Source organism: Schistocerca serialis, chromosome 1, assembly GCF_023864345.2.
Source record: "Schistocerca serialis cubense isolate TAMUIC-IGC-003099 chromosome 1, iqSchSeri2.2, whole genome shotgun sequence".
NCBI lineage: Eukaryota > Metazoa > Arthropoda > Insecta > Orthoptera > Acrididae > Schistocerca > Schistocerca serialis.
The window spans coordinates 1,110,260,575-1,110,281,336 of NC_064638.1; the positions used below are offsets into that span (position 1 = coordinate 1,110,260,575).

General features: G+C 44.3%; 1 non-coding gene across 1 annotated transcript; it reads left to right on the forward strand.

Annotated features, from left to right (window-relative positions):
* Positions 1-963: 963 nt before the first annotated feature.
* On the forward strand, positions 964-1,038 carry Trnas-uga (transfer RNA serine (anticodon UGA)). The gene has a single exon. It is a non-coding gene; the product is annotated as a tRNA-Ser (tRNA).
* Positions 1,039-20,762: the final 19,724 nt, after the last annotated feature.

A 20,762-nucleotide genomic window follows, 5' to 3' on the forward strand; every position in this document is an offset into this window, starting at 1 on the left:
TTGGTGATTTGGACCCCAAAAAAAAAAAAAAAATGGTTCAAATGGCTCTGAGCACTATGGGACTCAACTGCTGAGGTCATTAGTCCCCTAGAACTTAGAACTAGTTAAACCTAACTAACCTAAGGACATCACAAACATCCATGCCCGAGGCAGGATTCGAACCTGCGACCGTAGCGGTCTTGCGGTTCCAGACTGCAGCGCCTTTAACCGCACGGCCACTTCGGCCGGCCTATTTGGACCCCAGTTTTCCACAAAACGATCAAAGTACCTTATATACTGCCCCAGTTCGTGTTGTAAACGACGATATAATGGATTAGAATGTGTGAGGACTAGGGGACGAAAATCTAATTTTTCAGCAAGATAATGCATGTGTGTATGTTTATGCTACAGAAAAGATGTGCCCTGGCCTACACGTAGCCTGGATTTGAACCCCGTGGAAAATCTCTGGGAGTACTCCCAAGCGGTGTTTATCGTAATGAAAGGCAATTTGAGGCCGTATGTGAGCTCAAAAGAGCGATACTAGATGAGTGAGAGGTAGTTTCCCTGCAAGAACTACAAACCCTAACAAAATCAATGTCTAAGAGAATTTGTGAGATGATTAGGAGGAACGGAGATAGGACAAAGTACTAACAATGCAATTACAAAACACAGCAGTCTTTGTAGTAATTTCCGTCCAAGAAACGCAAACACCTTATTTTGTTACTCGTGTTCTGGAAGCAACTATGTGATTACGTCACGATTGTTTACGTATTTTATGTATCTACTACTTTCATAATAAATCAATAGATGTGTGCAGAAATTCTGGAAACAGCCCCTAGGCTGTGGCTACGCCATGTCTCCGCAATATCCTTTCTCCCAGGAGTGCTAGTTCTGCAAGGGTCGCAGAAGTGCTTCTGTGAAGTTTGGAAGGTAGGAGACGACGTATTGGCGGAATTAAAGCTGTGAGGAAAGGTCACGAGTCGTGCTTGGGTAGCTCAGTTGGTAGAGCACTTGCCCGTGAAAGGCAAAGGTCCCGAGTTCGAGTCTCGGTCCGACACACAGTTTTAATCTGCCAAGAAGTTCGATACATGTGTGCTTCAGACGTTGTATATTACCGATACTTCCGTAGGAACCCTGCCTTTAAACTGATTTCCACTACAGTATTTAGATTCTGAAGCGAATTTCGTAAAAAGCGTTAGGTTTTGTTGGGTGTAACTTGTGCTGTTCAGCATACCGGTAGATGCTACAGCCCGATCTCTGGCGACATACAGAGAAGAGAAGCACCTCATATGATCATACAAATAAATTTAAAGGAAATGGTAATGATCCACAAACGGAAACGTCTTACTGAAATGATAATTAATTGGGATGGCTATAATGATCAGGTTTATTATGGTAAACATCAACATATGAGCTACCCACCGACATAAATGAATGAACCCTTAATAACTGGGCAAGGGAATGTAATCGTAATATCTAACCTTGGCACAGGTGGCTGGGTATGATACAAGCTAAGGCTTTGTATTTGTTTTTTATTTGCAACAAGCTCCACTATAATATTTGTAATACTGCACGTATGTAATAAATCTGTGTGTATATGTGTGTGGAGTGTAGCGTAATATTTGTGTTGTATGATGATGGTGAGAGAACGGAGAGGGTGAAACCCGGTGTCAGCACATAGCCTACTCCTCGCGAATAGCACCAAGGGGACCTCCAAGCTTAACGTTCCCATCCGACGTAAGGATCGCCATCAACAGTGTCACATGCTTACACTTCATGAAACGTTGTGGACAGGTATTTAAACCAGGACACTGGAGAAACGTCTAGTGATCAGAAAACATCATGTCACCACCTCTCGCCCCCCCCCCCCACCCCTCTCTTGCCGGCCAAATACTGCCAGCGGAAATTTTCTCTCCCCACCAGGATTCGAACCGACTTACTCCTGAGTCAAGCGCTACAACACAAACGTATGTTGGCGATCTTCTTTTTTTTCCTTTTTTTTTCTGGTGTGGCCCCTCAGCACCGCCGAACCTGTGGAGCAGGAAAGTGGGATACATAGGAATCAAAAGAAGTGGAAGGTTTGATGTTGTTTATTTATTTTCATTTTTTTGTTGTTTTCACTGTTATTGTGAAATTATATGGAATGTACGTCGTCCACATAGAAAAATAAATACTAGTCAAAGGAAAAGAAAAACACACACACACACACACACACACACACACACACACATATATATATATATATATATATATATATATATATATATATATATATATATACGGAAGTCGGAAGAAGAATCGATCATAGGCGGTTAAACTTAGACACAGCTGGCGGCGGAGGGATAGGTGTCCTCAGGTCCAGGCATCCCTCCCCCCATCTCCCCCTGCTTAGTGGAGGTTTAACAAACACCCCTCAAAGATATTTGGCAAACAGTGTCAGGTAACGTGGCGTGTGTTCGTAAGTAGGTATAGAGATCGAGGCGGGATTTAGGTCCCTCACTGAATAGGTAACCGGCGCCTCCCCCCTCCTCTTTGACCCACGTAGTGCCATGATATTTGGCGGTGGGAAAATCATGTCTGGTGGCACTCGGAGATAGCAGGCAATGATTTGCTACACGAATCGCCAGACATCGTGCGAAGAGGCACAGGTTAGACGGTGACCATCAGTGTCGAGCTACCAGCAAAGGAGACAGAGAGGAGAATCCGACAAACCAGCGTTGTGCAGTCGCTGTTTTGTGGCAGATATCCTGTTCACTATGTGATATCACATTGCCGGGTATCTGTAGGGAGGAAGAGCTGATGGATGATATTCCACACTAAGCGCCACTGGATGGAGGGATAATTGGTTCACATCACATAACGAGGAACACGGCTGAATAGTAGGCTGTAAAAATCCTTGGTTCTATGCGGACGCGTATCTGGAAGACTGGTATGTGTATAGCTTTAGTCGACGAAAAGGGTCGAAACGTGAGACAAATGAGGCACGATGCGGCCCACAGACACTGCTGGTGAGGTGGACGCAGGGAGAAGGACGTCAAGCAAGCTGCGTATTAGAAATGTGCCCCGTCCGGTCCACTGTCTTCTCGTGGTGCTCATATACAAAGCCGCAGCTCGCATACGGAAGTTGACGAGTCCAAGGTCACTATCCTGTGAGGGCAGGGTAAGTGCCTCATAACGGTCTTTGAACGTGGAACCAGCCGTAAGATAATAGCAAAGAACCGCCTGAAGGTTGCGTTCAAACGCCATCGGTAGAGTGAGAACTTGCGTGACGTGGACCAATTTTGATACCACACAACAATTAACAAACTTGACGCGTTGTAGTGTATCCTGACGGCGCAGGAGGTTCTGGCGAACGTAGTTACGGATTACGTGTAACCGGCGACGGAAATTCGTTGCCGCTGTGCATGTGACTATGGGGTAAAGATAATGCCCAGGTACCGGAACGTCTGCACGGGCGGCATGGGTGCCACCTCACCTTCCTGGAGGCCTTGTCCAATGTGCATCGCAGTAGATTTGGTGACATTCATGGCACTGCCAGCAGCGGACCCATAATGTGTAATCATTTCGAGGACTGTTACGAATCTCAGAGACGGAGCGGATGAGGAGGAGGAGGTCATCAGCGTATGCCCGACAACGAAAAGTGGGTGAGGCTAGAGATCTCGGTCGTCAGGTCCCCAATGAGGGGCTCTAGGGCAATGGCATACAGGAGGGTAGAGATGGGGTACCCTTGCCGAATTGAACGGCAGATGGGTACCGGTCCTGCTAAACGACTATTGACTTGTGAACTGGCATTGCTGGGAAGTCGCTGGAGGACGTCGATGAACGGGGGTGGGATGCCCATCTGGGCTGCCACGAAAAACGGGAAATGGTGGCGTACTTTATCGAAGGCACTATCAAAATCTATATCGACGACCACTGCATGGAGTCTGCAGGCCGCCGCCATCGCAATTAAGTCATATAATTCCCCTGGGGCAGTTTGCACAACTTGTTCCCCAGGCGTCATTTGCTCTCGGGAAAGGACAAGAGGGAGTATTGTCCGGAAACGCACCGCCAGTAAGCGGACGAAAATCTTAAATCGACTTTGAGTAGGGTGAGCGGCCTATAGCCATGATCGTCGAGACGCGGGCTGGTTTGTGGACGGAATGATGATGCCCTCAACAAAGACGGGTGGAATTGCTTAGTCAGATGTCATCAGTTCTTGAAACATAGTCGTCCACCGCTTTGCTATGAGTTCCTGGAAGGCTCAGTAAAAGTCAGCCGGAATCCGTCAATGCCAGGCGATCTGTTGATTGCACCCTTCTCGATTGAGTTGTCCACTTCGTCTAGTGTGACCGCCATTGTCCAAATATCCGCCTCTGAATGGGGAAGGGGTGCGTGACGTAATGCAAAATGGAGTCGTCTGCTTCAATATCAGCATCGTCTTCCCTGTAAGAACGATGGTAGTGTTCGACGAATGCGTGAACGCTGTCATTCTGATTGGTCACCTGCAGGCCATGAGGCGTGATCAGAGCGTTTCTGAGCTGCCGACGACGCCCTCATTCGTATGACACTATATAGTGCTTGGGTAGAATTTCCAAACCCCCATGATGGTGGCACCGCGTCCGTATCACCACTCCCTGCAATTTGCGGCATGCTAGCCCAATTATCTTCGCCTTAGTTCTTTGCCGTTCCAATAACCTCCCCTCACTTTTCGACCTTAATGACAGTGAAAAATTAAACCGCGTCTACCTAATGGAAATTTGGGAAAAGCAATCGTCACCGGAGTTAATTTGTCGGTAAAGAGGGAGGAAAGGGTTACATCTAAATGAAAGGAAAAATGCTAATGAAACTGGTGGAAATTAATTTTGAAAAGGAGTAAAGTTAATAAAGAAAGTAAATGTGCGGCCGTTACGTTAACAATTAACTAGCGGTAATTAGATATTTGAGATTTGGGGGAAATTACGGTCGCCAGTCCTAAGGACAATTACTACAGTAACTGAAAAAGAAAGGTTATTACACATATAATTAGCACTAGAAGCGTGGCAACTGAAGGTTGACACGTGTAGTGTGAAAACTGAAAGTTTGTCAGAAGTAATAAATTTCGCTACACTCTGACTTAATTTAGCAAAAGAATTAATACAACCGGAAAATCGAAAGTTAATTTAGTGACTGAAGTTAATAGTGAGCTTTCTTTCTGAAGCACATCGAAATTCAGTAAAATACGGTTAGTCTTGGACTGCCTCAACAATCATTTCAAAAGCTACTTGAATCTACGCAATTTAGAAATAAGAGATTTAACTTTGAACTTGAAGTAAATGATTCTGAGCAATTAACAATAGTAAAATTTTGTACGTACCAAGCTGAGCTGCAGTCACAGGTAAGCTAAAATACGATAACAAAACTCGCACTCTTAATTTGTGCTTGTGTAATCTAAATATTGTAGCCAGCTATGAATACCTTAACTGAACTTTGAAATTAAAGCAGTGAAATCGAATGATGCTGGCGTTTGAATTTCAACGACACTCGGGTTCATTCTGGAAAAGGAAGGGACAATGAGCAGCCGGCTGAAGTGACCGAGCGGTTAAAGGCGCTGCAGTCTGGACCCGCACGACCGCTACAGTCACAGGTTCGAATCCTGCCTCGGGCATGGATGTGTGTGATGTCCTTAGGTTAGTTAGGTTTAAGTAGTTCTAAGTTCTAGGGGACTTATGACCACAGCAGTTGAGTCCCATAGTGCTCAGAGCCATTTTTTTGGCAATGAGCAACAAAGGTTAATGCTAAGTTGCTGTAATTTTGTGATGCAACAATTTTAAAAGTTTAAAAACCTGAGGTCTGCCATACAGTTCTAAAACTTTACGTGCTTCCAGTCTTCCTTGTTGGTTGATTGAAGGTTTGAAGCTGTCGATCGAGGAGGTAGCGACAGTCAGTCATTGTCGGCCGTCGCTGTTGCAGAAGCTGGATGTTGGCGCGCCTTCTTCTCGACACGGTCACCAGACGAAACGGGCTCTTGATGTGTGCCAGCTAATGCTTCCCGTCCGCGACACCATGCCAGAAACTATCATCGCATGTCGAGCGCAATTACATGCTGCCAAACACCGAAAGCGCGGCAACTCGCGGAAGCTTCACACAACACACCTGCTCCACTGCACCAACCCTGCCAGACTCCCTCTGCTCTGCCCGCGCTCCACGCGACAGAGTTAACACTACCAAAGATCCTAAACACTTTGGTTCTCCACACGACCTATCTATGTATTCGTTCGATAGCATAGTTTTCCCTAGGCGAGACCCAGCGTATAAATACAAATAATATTCACAAAACAAATCAACATAAATGAATATATATATATATATATATATATATATATATATATATATATATATATACAAACAGTAAAACAATTACAATATATAAAGAGACAGAAATGTCATATCTTCGGGTGACAAAATAAGGAAAAATCTATAGTACAGTACATGGAAATGGAAGGATATGCATTTCCGGCGTTACACGTGCCCCACATTGTCTGAGGATGTTCGTGTAACGTAAACAGACTCAGAAAATGTCCCAAAAAGGAAAAAAAAACAGCGGAAATGCATATGCTCAAAACATCAAGAAAATGTAGCATTAGGCTAATTAACTATAAACCAATTTGTAGACTATAATAATTGAGTGGAGACTCCTAACCTTATTCCACTCTGTCATCTTACACAAAAGAAAACAGGTTGACAATATATAAAAATTCATAGAAAACATAGAAAGTGGTTTAGCTATTCAAAAAATCAAAATTCTTAACAATATCAAGAAGTGTACTACTATTTACAAAATTAATCAGAGTACATCGTCATAAAAAACAGGTATATCAAAATGCGCAAATTAATAATTAATTACATAGAATACGTATTTTATATAACCTTTTCATAATTAATATTCTCGTCATGAGAGTCCACTTAACGCTAAACAGGAGAATAATATATAGCAGATCGACAAAAACATAAATATTGACAACAGAATTCGTTCACATCAGCTGTCCGGGAAGAAAAACAACTGCCGGCCGCGGTGGTCTAGCGGTTCTGGCGCTGCAGTTCGGAACCGCGGGACTGCTACGGTCGCAGGTTCGAATCCTGCCTCGGGCATGGGTGTGTGTGATGTCCTTAGGTTAGTTAGGTTTAAGTAGTTCTAAGTTCTAGGGGACTTATGACCTAAGATGTTGAGTCCCATAGTGCTCAGAGCCATTTTTTTGAAGAAAAACAACTCTGCCCTCCGTACCCGCAAGTGCAAAGAATGCCGACAGCGGCACAAGAGCCGACAGCGGCTCCGCCTCGCCAGTATTGTTGCGCCCGCCTGTTCGGCACGCTTGATCTCACTCGCCTCTGTAACGGCATTTCCAGAACGTCTGTTTCACTGAATTCTTTCGGAAAAACTCACTCCCGAGTAATCTCAAAGAGTCCATTAACACTATCACAGTGGATAACTCAACACTGTCCATCATCACACGCATGTACTAGCCTGAAACTTAAAACAGCGTCTAAGTACATCGGCAATGACTAGTAAACCACATATTTATGAAATCTTACAGCTAGTTACAAAATCATATTTACATTCCTTAATCTACTGTGACTCAGCTGAAAACTGAAACTAGCAGCTTGGATTTTTCAATTGATTAATTACTCTTAAATCATTTGGTCAAAATTAATTACTTATTAATTAGAACTTCTTTAATGTCCTCTTTGTCAGGCAAAAGCGTGGCAATCTAGCAAATCGTTAAATCTTACACTCTATATTTACAGACTTTACAAATTACCCATTCTGTGGTTTTAATCGATCCTAGGTTGGTACAATTTTAAGTCTACAATGTTCCGTATACCTAATAGTTTTCCAGAGCTTGGATATACTAAGCAGTAAGCATTTGTGTGAGGTATACCAATGACTTTATGTGGTCCATTACAAACAAACTTAAATTTCGAGATTTCATTGTCTATCTCGCTCGATTTCTAATGAGCTTTTATAAGTACTAAGTCTCCGATTGCAAAATTAGCAAAACGCGCTTTAGCGTCATGACGACGTATGCGAGCATCGGCTTTTAGCTTCATTACTTTTCGCAAACGATCTTTTTTTTCGCACCAATACTAATGTCAATCCGTGGAGGGAATTTGTTTATCTCTTCCACTAAACTTTCCAATTCACTTTCTACACTATTGTCAATGCCGAGATTCCTCACATTACAGTAGTTCAAATTCATACCTACATCAATACCATCCGGCCAGTTAACAATGTGTATAGGCTGGTATTGCCTATGCACACCGTCTCCTGCCGCGTCAAAACTAACTACTATTGTTTTATTTTGTGATGTACATGTCAAAGTTTTGCTTTCGCAATTAATCACTGTACGGTACTTTAATAGCCAATCCAAGCCGATAATTACTTCCGTAGTTAAGTCTGGTACGACGACAAACTCTTGTTCAAATCATGCCCCACAAATCTCGAAGTTGACAAAAATCTGTTTCGTGACCGGTTTACTGGCCTTCCCAGTAGCACCGATAATTTTCACTCCTGTTACTGGCATAACTACGATGCCAGGTTTGTCTTTCAGTAACTCAAATATTTTCCAAGATACAGCACTCAATTCTGCACCGGTGTCAATCAACACGTTTAGTTGTAGGTCGTGCATATTCACAGACACTACTATCTGCCTACACTTGTCTTCGACTGTTTCTTTATTTTCCCACAATAAATCCTTGTTTATATCCAGGTCATTCCTGAAAAAACCATCCGGCTTTGATCCTAAAACCGGCTTATCTGGCGGCTTTTTCAGCCTCTGTTCACATACAGTTTTAATTTCAACACGTTTGTCCTGAGGATTAGTCTGTAGCTTCGCCTCCAATACCGAAACCTTTTCCTGTAACTCGTCAACTAGTGAGCGTTGCTTTGCTATCAATTCACTAATTGTCACCTTCGTTGATTCCACTTTGGTTAGATTGATCTCATCTGCCAATCTACCTGGAGGAATGCGCCCAGTAGTATCTGCAATTACTTCCTCTGGATCTGCGCAACCCACACTGCTACCGTCTGACCGTATAACGTCAGCTCTAACCTCATACACGCTGTAATCTACGTGCTTTTCTACCAATCGTGTCCGGCTATCACTAAAATTTTCGTAATCTTCCTCCTTAATACTCTCGCAATATTTAAACTGGAGTTTTGCTTCGGATGGGTCGGCTACTACTACCACTACAACTTTCGGTAAGGTCTGCCGGTTAGGGCCAGAACTTTCCGTTACTACTTCAACATCTAACTCCTGCGGGACGAAACACGACGAATCTTGCTCGTGCTCCCCATTAACATCAACTGTTTCTGGTAAAGTCTGCCGGTTAGGGCCAGAACTTTCTATCATTTCACAAACACTATCTTCCTGCGGGACGAGACGCGGAAAATCCTGCACGCGCTCTCCATAGACACTTCTCCCATACAGGCCCCTATAATCTCTTAGTTCGTCGTATAAGCGACCGAACTGCCTTAACCAGACCTCATCCCTCTCTGCATCCCCTCGTTCGATGACGGACGTTTCATCCGACATCTGATCTTCTCTCAACACTTGCGAATCATTCTTAAACTAAATCTCCAATTCCGCTGTGGGTATTACAGCTCCCACTTTATAATCGATTTCCGGAACACTACTTAAATTGTTCTCACTGACAGTGAATGTACTTTCTACTGCCGTGTATACAGCTGATCTACTACTTGTGGGCGCACTCCTTTCTCTTAACACTGGCACACTCTTCCGCCGTTGATTATTCCATACGGAATTTTCATAACGACGACACCTGGGTTTTCTCTTGTTATTGGGCCTCCAAAATTTCTCCACGCCCGGTCGGCCCCTCACCGTGCGGCTGATGGTTTCCCTGTCTCGTCCCAGCAGATACGCCCCCCGGATGCTGCTGAGGCGGCTGATCACACCCTCTGGCGTTATTACTATTCTGCGAAGCCCGTATCACGCTAGTATGATACTGGTTTCCGTCATTCCTGTTATTATTTGCATTGTACCGATTGTCATTACGGCCCGAACCACTATTGTTATTGCTGCCATGGTTGCGGTATGCACTATTCCCATGGTTATCGTTGTTGTGGTTGCCGTTGTTGTTACCACGGCCTCTACCACTGTCGCGATTATTGCGCCAATTGTCCTCGTCTTCAACTCTTTCCAGGAAATCATTGATTGTCTTGTAATTGCTTCCTACGTAGCGTTTTGTATCATCTGGAAGCTTCTTGTAGAGTTCCCAGACTATTTCGGATTCCGTGCGGCGATCACGCAAATATTACAACTTGCGGATCCAGCCCTCACAAAACTCCTTCATCGAGCCGCGCGAATTCGCATCGAAAGGCATCGATACGACAAATTCGCGCCAGACACTTTGCTGTTTTTGCTCTGACCAGTATTCAGCCAAAAACAAATTTTTAAACTCGTCAAAAGTCAGGTTCGTAATGTTGAGGTTTAAGCCCAAGGCTTGGCATCACCAGTCAACACATCAATAACCGCATTAATTTTTCTCTCATTAGTCCATGATTTGGGTAAATCTCTTTCACAATTTTTAATGTAATCCGTCGCATGTATACCGCCTTTCTTCAAGGGGTCGAACCGCTCCTCTTTCGTCAACAATTCCGAACCATGTGCACAGATTGGCACATAGCTCTGTTTTTCGTCAAGTTTCTTTTCTAATTCCGACACTCTCGTAATCACTTGGCAAGTGGTTGTCGCAAGCGTTTCTACTTCCCTTTTTTTTTCTTCGCAGGTATTAGCCTGCTTCGTCACTTTGGTATCTACTTCGGACACTAAAGCCTTTAAAGTTTCCACCTTCTTTTGATCCTCTTTTTTCACTAATTGAATTTGTTCCGTCACCTTATCCTCGATGATCGGAGCAACTGCTTCTCCTACACTTTTCTCGATTCTGCTAATTTCGGAATAAAAACGAGTATTTATGCTCGCAATTTCCGCCTGAACGCCTATCATTTCCTGTTTAAGATTACCGATTTCGGTATTAATCACAACAATATCTTCTTTGATTTTATCAACTTTTGTGTTAACAACTCCAACATTGTTGTTAACAACATTAATAGCTTTGTTCTGATTGTCTAGCTTTCGTTCGATTTTTTCAGACTGAGCTTCTTGCTTGGTAGCCTGAGCTTCTTGCTTGGCAGCCTGAGTTTCTTGCTTGGCAGCCTGATCTTCTTGCTTGGCAGACAGAGCTTTAATTTCTGCCGATTGACTCTTGATTTCATTAATCAAAACATTCAATAAATCAGTTAAATTCCTGGAAACTACCGGTTTTACTTCCGTAGCGGCTTCCTCTTTAATTGTCCCCCCGTATTCGTCATCACGGGATTCAGATTTGATTTTCACTTCCGATTCCGAAACATTTTCTAAAGTTTGGAATTCCATTTCTGCTCTTTGTTGCGTTTCGGCGGTCGCGTCTTTCATGCTAGCCGCCTGCCCCTGAACAATGGGTACCGCGGTGCGCGTTTCCCACTGTTCGACCGATTGTTCCGTATTCAAGTCTACCAAATTTTGGCAATTGTTGCCTTCACTCAGTTTAATAATTTTCAATATAAATGCCAAATCACAGGTCTAATTAGGATTCCTCACACTAATATTCTCGCTGACGTATCGACCATTTCGTAACCAGTACTTTGTTACGAGATTTGCACAATGCAAAATTCGTGTCCAGAACAACCTCAAATTCGAAGATTGTCCTGTCACCAGGTCGCCACGTGTAACCTCCCCCTCACTTATCGACCTTAATGACAGTGAAAAATTAAACCGCGTGTACCTAATGGAAATTTGGGAAAAGCAATCGTCACCGAAGTTAATTTGTCGGTAAAGAGGGAGGAAAGGGTTACATCTAAATGAAAGGAAAAATGCAAATGAAACTGGTGGAAATTAATTTTGAAAAGGGGTAAAGTTAATAAAGAAAGTAAATGTGCGGCCGTTACGTTAACAATTAACTAGCGGTAATTAGATATTTGAGATTTGGGGGAAATTACAGTCGCCAGTCCTAAGGACAATTACTATAGTAACTGAAAAAGAAAGGTTATTACACATATAATTAGCACTAGAAGCGTGGCAACTGAAGGTTGACACGTGTAGTGTGAAAACTGAAAGTTTGTCAGAAGTAATAAATTTCGCTACACTCTGACTTAATTTAGCAAAAGAATTAATACAACCGGAAAATCGAAAGTTAATTTAGTGACTGAAGTTGATAGTGAGCTTTCTTTCTGAAGCACATCGAAATTCAGTAAAATACGGTTAGTCTTGGACTGCCTCAACAATCATTTCAAAAGCTACTTGAATCTACGCAATTTAGAAATAAGAGATTTAACTTTGAACTTGAATTAAATGATTCTGAACAATTAACAATAGTAAAATTTTGTACGTACCAAGCTGAGCTGCAGTCACAGGTAAGCTAAAATACGGTAACAAAACTCGCACTCTTAATTTGTGCTAGTGTAATCTAAATATTGTAGCCAGCTATGAATACCTTAAAGCAGTGAAATCGAATGATACTGGCGTTTGAATTTCAACGACACTTGGGTTCATTCCGGAAAAGGAAGGGACCCTGCTTGGTAATGCAATTGGGACAATGAGAAGCCGGCCGAAGTAGCCGAGCGGTATATATATATATATATATATATATATATATATATATATATATATATATATATATATATACAGTAAAACAATTACAAAATATAAAGAGACAGAAATGTCATATCTTCAGGTGACAAAATAAGGAAAAATCTATAGTACAGTACATGGAAGTGGAAGGATATGCATTTCCGGCGTTACAAAGTCAGGTCATGCAGACGAGAAGTATTTAGTTTCTATGGTTCACAGCTGCGCCGTACATATTGGGACGGAAGCTGGATCGCGCAGTTGTAAGAACAATGGTCGGAAAAGGCCAGTGGCCAGCGTTCGACTCCCCGTATCGCAGATCTAAGATTCTGCGAGGCATGTGTCCTGTCTAGACGGCTTGCGGATAACTGGTAAGAAGGTATGGCAAGAACGGTCGCCATGTTGGACTTGGCAGGTATACTACACGCAGTTTCTGGCTTGTACTATAGTTTGGAATCTGATCTTTTGGGTACAGAATACAGTTAAAATCACCTCCTAGTAGGCAGTGGTCGTATTGCCCTAAAACAATGGGGCGGAGGGGGGGGGCGACGTTCTCAGAATAAAACTGGGTCCTTTTGTGTAGATGATCTGTGCCCGAAGGGGTCTACACCCCTTCGGGCACAGATCATCTACACAATTAATGAAGTGTGTACCCCGAACTAATGGAAGGAAGGCGACATCGGTGATAGAAATCACGTCGCGGTCTGAGATGGTCACTCCGCATCCCATGGGATCACTTGCAGAGGCGTGGGTGTTATAGCCATTGATATAAGGGAGATTGGCCAAGTGAACTTCCTTGCAAGAGGACGAAATCAATATCTCAAGGCCAGAACATCTCCTGCATAAAGAGGATTTTCACGCTTGAACGGATATTGTTGTTGTTGATGATGGTTGCTATCCGACAGGCCTGGTGGCGGCCACTGTAGGCTGGTCCACTGTGGCGTCAGCGGGGGAGTGTAAGAGTCATGGTAGAATGTCATCCCACTCGACCCCAGGGAGTTTTGGGGAAAGTATGATTAGTGTAGCGGGGCCGACGCCGCGGTATCCCATAACAGGTACTGCTCCTCAACTCCCTCATCGTGTCATTTCGTGGAGGCAGGCACCAGTGTATCATCCATTTTGCCTTCTGAAGGTGGAGTAGTGGTTCATGGTGTAATTTCGGCTGCGCTATGTCATTAAATAGTTCAGCGTTCCCTCACGATCAGTTGGGGAGATGGGCGCAGGTACACCGCGTTCACATCGTCTCCTTTGGCAGTGGCGGATTCGGGGGTGTCGTTCCGGTCGACGGCGACCTCGTCCTCGATCTGCATTGTCTCCCCTTGACCGGAAACGGTGCGGCGCCTTCTCTTACGACATTTCGGAGAACATTGTTTCCTTAAGCGACTTTCCGTGTCCGATTATGGAAGGGAGTCCCGTCGCTCTGGCAAGAAAGTCGCCGTAGGGACGATGAGCGAGCCGGTCTCCATCGTGTTGTCGAGGGTTGGGTCAGCAACCAGTCGCTTCGGCGACGTCGGAGCGGAGTCGATGGCCGGACGCGGTGGCGGGCTGTCCGAGGCGCTCTCCGTAGGGGGTCAGATCGAGTTCATTTCTGGCGTCCGGGAGGCGTTGCGAAGCGGTAGGAGAAGTAAGAGCAGCGGCGTAGGGCACTGGTAGCACTGTAGGTTGCGATGCGGGTGTTCCTTCGGCGGCTGGAAGTTGAGTAATACGCAGTTGTAGACACTCGGATTTAAGGTAGCGTTCCTTACCGCACCCGGAACAGGTCCGAGACTGCCCGTCATAGATAATTATTGCACAGCATCCGGCGATCTCTAAGTAGATCAATGGTGACCGCAGTACGGCTGTGGACTGTGCCGTATGGTCGGAGTGCCGCGACGTCTTCCTCTGCAGGAAGATCGAAAATGCGTATCGTACTCATATGTAAGCTGGCGTGGTCGATCGTTACCGCCCCGACATTGGTATTAGCATGACAGAAGCGGAACCCGTGTTTGGTCTCTCGTAGGATATGTTCGCACGTCGCGTCATTATTTATTTTAACACAGACCGTACTGCTCACGATCCACAAGTGTATTCCGATATTGGTCACCAGGATCTTCACCTCCTCTCGCAGAAAACCCTCCACCTCGAGTGCTTTGAGTCGGGCATAATCATTGCAGAAAGTAAATCGGAATGTAGATTTACAGTAACGATTCGCCATGTGTCGTATACAGTAAGCCGGCACGTAAGCAACGGCCGTCAGAATGTAAACACGGTGAGCTCGCGCACCGCCCGCGGAAACTCTGCCGCGTCCACTCTGTTTCCCTGGCAAAGGCAGACTGTACGATCTCGGCCACGGAGGCGTGTCGATAAAACGCATCGTACTGAGAATATTTCATGGATGTGACTAATGACTGAAACAATGATTAGTTGATTATAGGAAGAACACGGATAACTCAGAAAGCTTGCCACAACGCATAATGAGAGAAACTAGCTGGCTGCAAAACTTTAAAACTGTACAGTTGGTTCTGACCAGAGTCACCTAACATTGCGTCCATGCTGCCTCGGTGCTTCCAGAGCTGTCCCATCATACCACACTCGTACCGCAAGAATATGGGAGGTCGCGGCTATCGCAGCAGGAGTTTACCTTATAATATTATGCATATGGTATCGGTAGATTCAGTAAAAATTCCGATAAATGACATCTGTGGACACGCCATAAGTTCTACAGACAAGTATTATAAAACGGATTTTACAACTTATTGAAAATTATCTTCAATATAGGCTTTCAACCAAATTTGCAACTACACAGTTATCAAGAAAACATAAACTTTGAAACAAATATAACGCGTATTACACGTAAAGTTCGTTTCTGTTCGTTCATGTCGTTTCTGAAATTATTTGTATGGAGTATAGCCATGTATGGAAGTGAAACATGGATGATAAATAGTTTGGACAAGAAGAGAATAGAAGCTTTCGTAATGTGGTGCTACAGAAAAATGCTGAAGATTAGATGAATAGATCACATAACTCATGAGGAGGTATTGAATAGAATTGGGGAGAAGAGGAATTTGTGGCACAACTTGACTAGAAGAAGGGATCGGTTGGTAGGACGTGTTCTGAGACATCAAGGGATCACCAATTTAGTATTGGAGTGCAGCGTGGTGGGTAAAAATTGTACAGGGAGACCAAGAGATGGATACACTAAACAGATTCAGAAGGATGTAGGTTGCAGTAGGTACTGGGAGATGAAGAAGCTTGCACAGGATAGAGTAGCATGGAGAGCTGCATCAAACTAGTCTCAGGACTGAAGACCACAACAGCAACAACAACATGTAAACAAATCTCTGAGCACTAACATCATGGAAATTGCCATATCAATTTCTGTAACAAACCAAAAGACAAAAATTACAAATTTTGTAATAATGCTAAATTACTAACTAAATTTCCTTTTGGAGCATTATGTCTCATACGATAACTTAGGAGACAGAGGCACTGAAATGTTTCCTACATTTTTTCGGTTCTATCCTATATACACTCCTGGAAATGGAAAAAAGAACACATTGACACCGGTGTGTCAGACCCACCATACTTGCTCTGGACACTGCGAGAGGGCTGTACAAGCAATGATCACACGCACGGCACAGCGGACACACCAGGAACCGCGGTGTTGGCCGTCGAATGGCGATAGCTGCGCAGCATTTGTGCACCGCCGCCGTCAGTGTCAGCCAGTTTGCCGTGGCATACGGAGCTCCATCGCAGTCTTTAACACTGGTAGCATGCCGCGACAGCGTGGACGTGAAGCGTATGTGCAGTTGACGGACTTTGAGCGAGGGCGTATAGTGGGCATGCGGGAGGCCGGGTGGACGTACCGCCGAATTGCTCAACACGTGGGGCGTGAGGTCTCCACAGTACATCGATGTTGTCGCCAGTGGTCGGCGGAAGGTGCACGTGCCCGTCGACCTGGGACCGGACCGCAGCGACGCACGGATGCACGCCAAGACCGTAGGATCCTACGCAGTGCCGTAGGGGACCGCACCGCCACTTCACAGCAAATTAGGGACACTGTTGCTCCTGGGGTATCGGCGAGAACCATTCGCAACCGTCTCCATGAAGCTGGGCTACGGTCCCGCACACCGTTAGGCCGTCTTCCGCTCACGCCCCAACATCGTGCAGCCCGCCTCCAGTGGTGTCGCGACAGGCGTGAATGGAGGGACGAATGGAGACGTGTCGTCTTCAGTGATGAGAGTCGCTTCTGCCTTGGTGCCAATGATGGTCGTATGCGTGTTTGGCGCCGTGCAGGTGAGCGCCACAATCAGGACTGCATACGACCGAGGCACACAGGGCCAACACCCGGCATCATGGTGTGGGGAGCGATCTCCTACACTGGCCGTACACCACTGGTGATCGTCGAGGGGACACTGAATAGTGCACGGTACATCCAAACCGTCATCGAACCCATCGTTCTACCATTCCTAGACCTGCAAGGGAACCTGCTGTTCCAACAGGACAATGCACGTCCGTATGTATCCCGTGCCACCCAACGTGCTCTAGAAGGTGTAAGTCAACTACCCTGGCCAGCAAGATCTCGGGATCTGTCCCTCATTGAGCATGTTTGGGACTGGATGAAGCGTCGTCTCACGCGGTCTGCACGTCCAGCACGAACGCTGGTCCAACTGAGGCGCCAGGTGGAAATGGCATGGCAAGCCGTTCCACAGGACTACATCCAGCATCTCTACGATCGTGTCCATGGGAGAATAGCAGCCTGCATTGCTGCGAAAGGTGGATATACACTGTACTAGTGCCGACATTGTGCATGCTCTGTTGCCTGTGTCTATGTGCCTGTGGTTCTGTCAGTGTGATCATGTGATGTATCTGACCCCAGGAATGTGTCAATAAAGATTCCCCTTCCTGGGACAATGAATTCACGGTGTTCTTATTTCAATTTCCAGGAGTGTATAAAACAGCCACATTTGGAATATGACAATTGCGTCGTAATTTTGAATTTAAAAGCATAGTTGATTCTCAAAACTATTAACACCAAAATTATTTTTATTATTTGTAAATACTGACAGGGAACATAAAACAGATGTAACCTATTCGTGGAAAAACACAAAACTGCAAAACACCTGGTTCACAGAGTGGAAAACACACCCAAATCAAATTAAGTAAGCCAACACAATAAAAATATAATAATTCTGTAAATAATCACCAAAAGTTACCGTAAGCGTTATTCTTAACCTGTATGTTTCACATTTTACTGGTTTTTGTAAATATATTAATCTGTGTCAAAAGGGTGTAAACGAAATCCACAATAACAACTGCAGCCTGAACCTGGAGGTTTTACGAGGTCTTTGATGTGTCAATGCAGCCAACGCACTTAGTTGTTAGGAGGTCCTCGAAAGCGGATGTGTGTTAAAGGATCGCTCTGTAAACTATTGTCATCGCTGATATATGTGAATACTGTAATCAGTTGTGGAAGTGTGTCAGACTCCGGCATTAAACCTCCTGGTAGAAAATGGCACCATGGCGAAGACTATTTATTTAAAGACAAACGCCAACTCAAACCTACTACGGAACCCTTTTTACAAGCTTCCACAATAAAGAGCAAGCAACAGCCAGGGAGACTACCGTCAAAATTTCAACATTAAAAATCTAAGCACAATTAATTCAGCTACGTCTCTTCACGTTGTCGAAATTTAGATACTTTAGCTTACAAGACTTGTACTAGAATTTGGCCATACACGAATGTATTGGGACAGGTGGATGAAGTGACGTTAGAGGCTCCCTCTCCGTACTCAGAGGAGACATCCTTCTTAATGAAAGCAAAGATCGTCTCACCAGCCATCCAGTAACCAGTTTTTACTCGATGATCTCCCAGCGGCTAGTGTTCTCTATATTAGTGCTCTGAGATTTCGATGTTTTTGACAGAGCAGAAATCTCGCGGGCCAGTATAAACAGACATTAGTTCCGGTCAGGAAAATTTCAGTGCTAGGCTTAAACAAACTCCTACTCTTGCGGATTTCGTTATTATTAACCAGCAGGTTTGTTGGGTGAAGAAGAAGCCAGGAGTCTTCTCCCACTCCATGATGCGATTCGGAAGCTGACAAATAAGAGAGCTCTCACCTATCCACGCACGGAAAAGCTTATTCTCTCTGGAAAATAGCACTATGAAGCAATAGCAGCGCGTCGACTGCTGGGGTGCCATGCTGGTTACCTCGGCTGAGACCCAGTCTTGGAATCTGAAAATTTTTGTGGTCTAGCTTGTTCCTTTTAAGAAAACTCTTATCTTTCGCTAGCCAGCTGGTAGGCTCCCTGCTCTGCAGCCTCTTCATTGTGCTAAAAAGAGGAGTGGAAAGAAAGCAATAAACAGCATAGCCACTGGTGGTACTGAATCTGATCTGCAATTACATAGCAGCATAAGAGAATGACTAAATTGATCAAGGGAATGAGCATATTATGTTCCGAGATATGCTGCGTGACAGTTTAAGACAAAATCCGTCACGTAGCAGTCTGAAACAAATCATCAAAATAAGAACTTCAATGGTGCTATTTAACTCTAATCAAATAGGAATTTACTTCCAGTGTCAGGGAGTGTCTGACTGTTTAGTTCTCAATGGTCAAGTGTGTAAACAAGAATTTGTGCAAGCAAATGCCATAGCGGTTCGGTTCCTGAATCTGCAGGCCAAAAGCCTTACGTTCTTGGAAGATATTGTATAGAGCGAGAAGCATGTAGCTAGGTGGAATAAGGTGCTCGTCTGTTATTGACCAGCATAGGACGCTCAACTAAAATTTGTTTGGTGTTACAAATGGGAAACCGTCCCAAGCCTCAAATAAGCCGTCCGCTGTGGTCGAGCAGTTCTAGGCGCTTCAGTCCGGAACCACGCGGTTGCTACGGTCGCAGGTTCGAATCCTACTTCTGGCATGGATGTGTGTGATGTCCTTAGGTTAGTTAGGTTTAAGTAGTTGTAAGTCTAGGGGACTGATGACCTCAGAGGTTAAGTCCCATAGTGCTTAGAGCCACTTGAACCATTTGAACCAGTCTCAAATAAATGCTTGAGACAGAGTGGTACTTTCACATGTAGTGACCGAGATGGCACCGTGGCTAGCACACTAAACCCATATTCTGAGTGAGCGAAGCTCTAATCCCATCTGACCACTCACAGTTGTAGTTTCGATGAAGGCGAATTTCCAGTTGGTTCTTTAGCAAAAGATGCGGGAGATGTTTATCCATCTTTAAATGCCTTACAATACGAGGTATAGGTGAGCACACCACAAGAGTGCTACATTGTTATGTATATTGTTATGTTTGGGATGCTTGATGAGTGTCATTTGAGCTTAGCGGTCGCGACCACGGGTCGCATGTGAACTCCATTAAGTACGGAGTGAACACTTATTCGGCAAATACAGATCGTATTTCGTTTGTAGTAGAGATGGAAATTCTGAATGTGTTAGTGTTGGTGCTATATAGCGTTACCTCACCATTGTTTCATTCCGAGCAGGTATGCTAGGGAGATAGCTATATGCTAAAGGTTGCGCAGACGGGAAAATTAGGGAGATATGTTTGGAACACATTGCGATCACTTCAAAGAGGTGAATATTACAGGATACTTTTATAAGCAGGAATTTATCACTAGTGTTTATTTTCAACTTAGTTTCGTCCAAAGTAATAACTTTGTTAATTAAGTAAATATGTGCATTACACAGAACCTACATAAAAAGCTTCACACAGCCAATGCAAAAAGGCTATACACACCGACGTTTAATATTAAACTGTGTTGTTTGTAAATTTATACAAATTTCGAATTAGATTATATATGATGTCAGGAACTGCGGTTTGTGATACAGGCAAACACATGAAGTTATGCACACTATAAAATCTGTTAAACCTGAACCCTGACTGAACTTTGTCAGTTTCCTAACAAAGAGCAAAGCGTTCGGATTCGTTTGTTGAACCAAATACCGAAACAGACATATTATAAAACTCTTGTACATTCCTGGATACGACAAACAGAGAATGGTCTCACTAATAAATCGAAATCAGGCGTCAGCTGTACAAAGTCTTGAAATATATTTGAGAACTCATGATGAGATGTTTCAGTTACTGAAACGTAATGAGTCATGTCTGGTCCACAAATGACTGCCTTAAGTTCCGGAGATGTTACATTT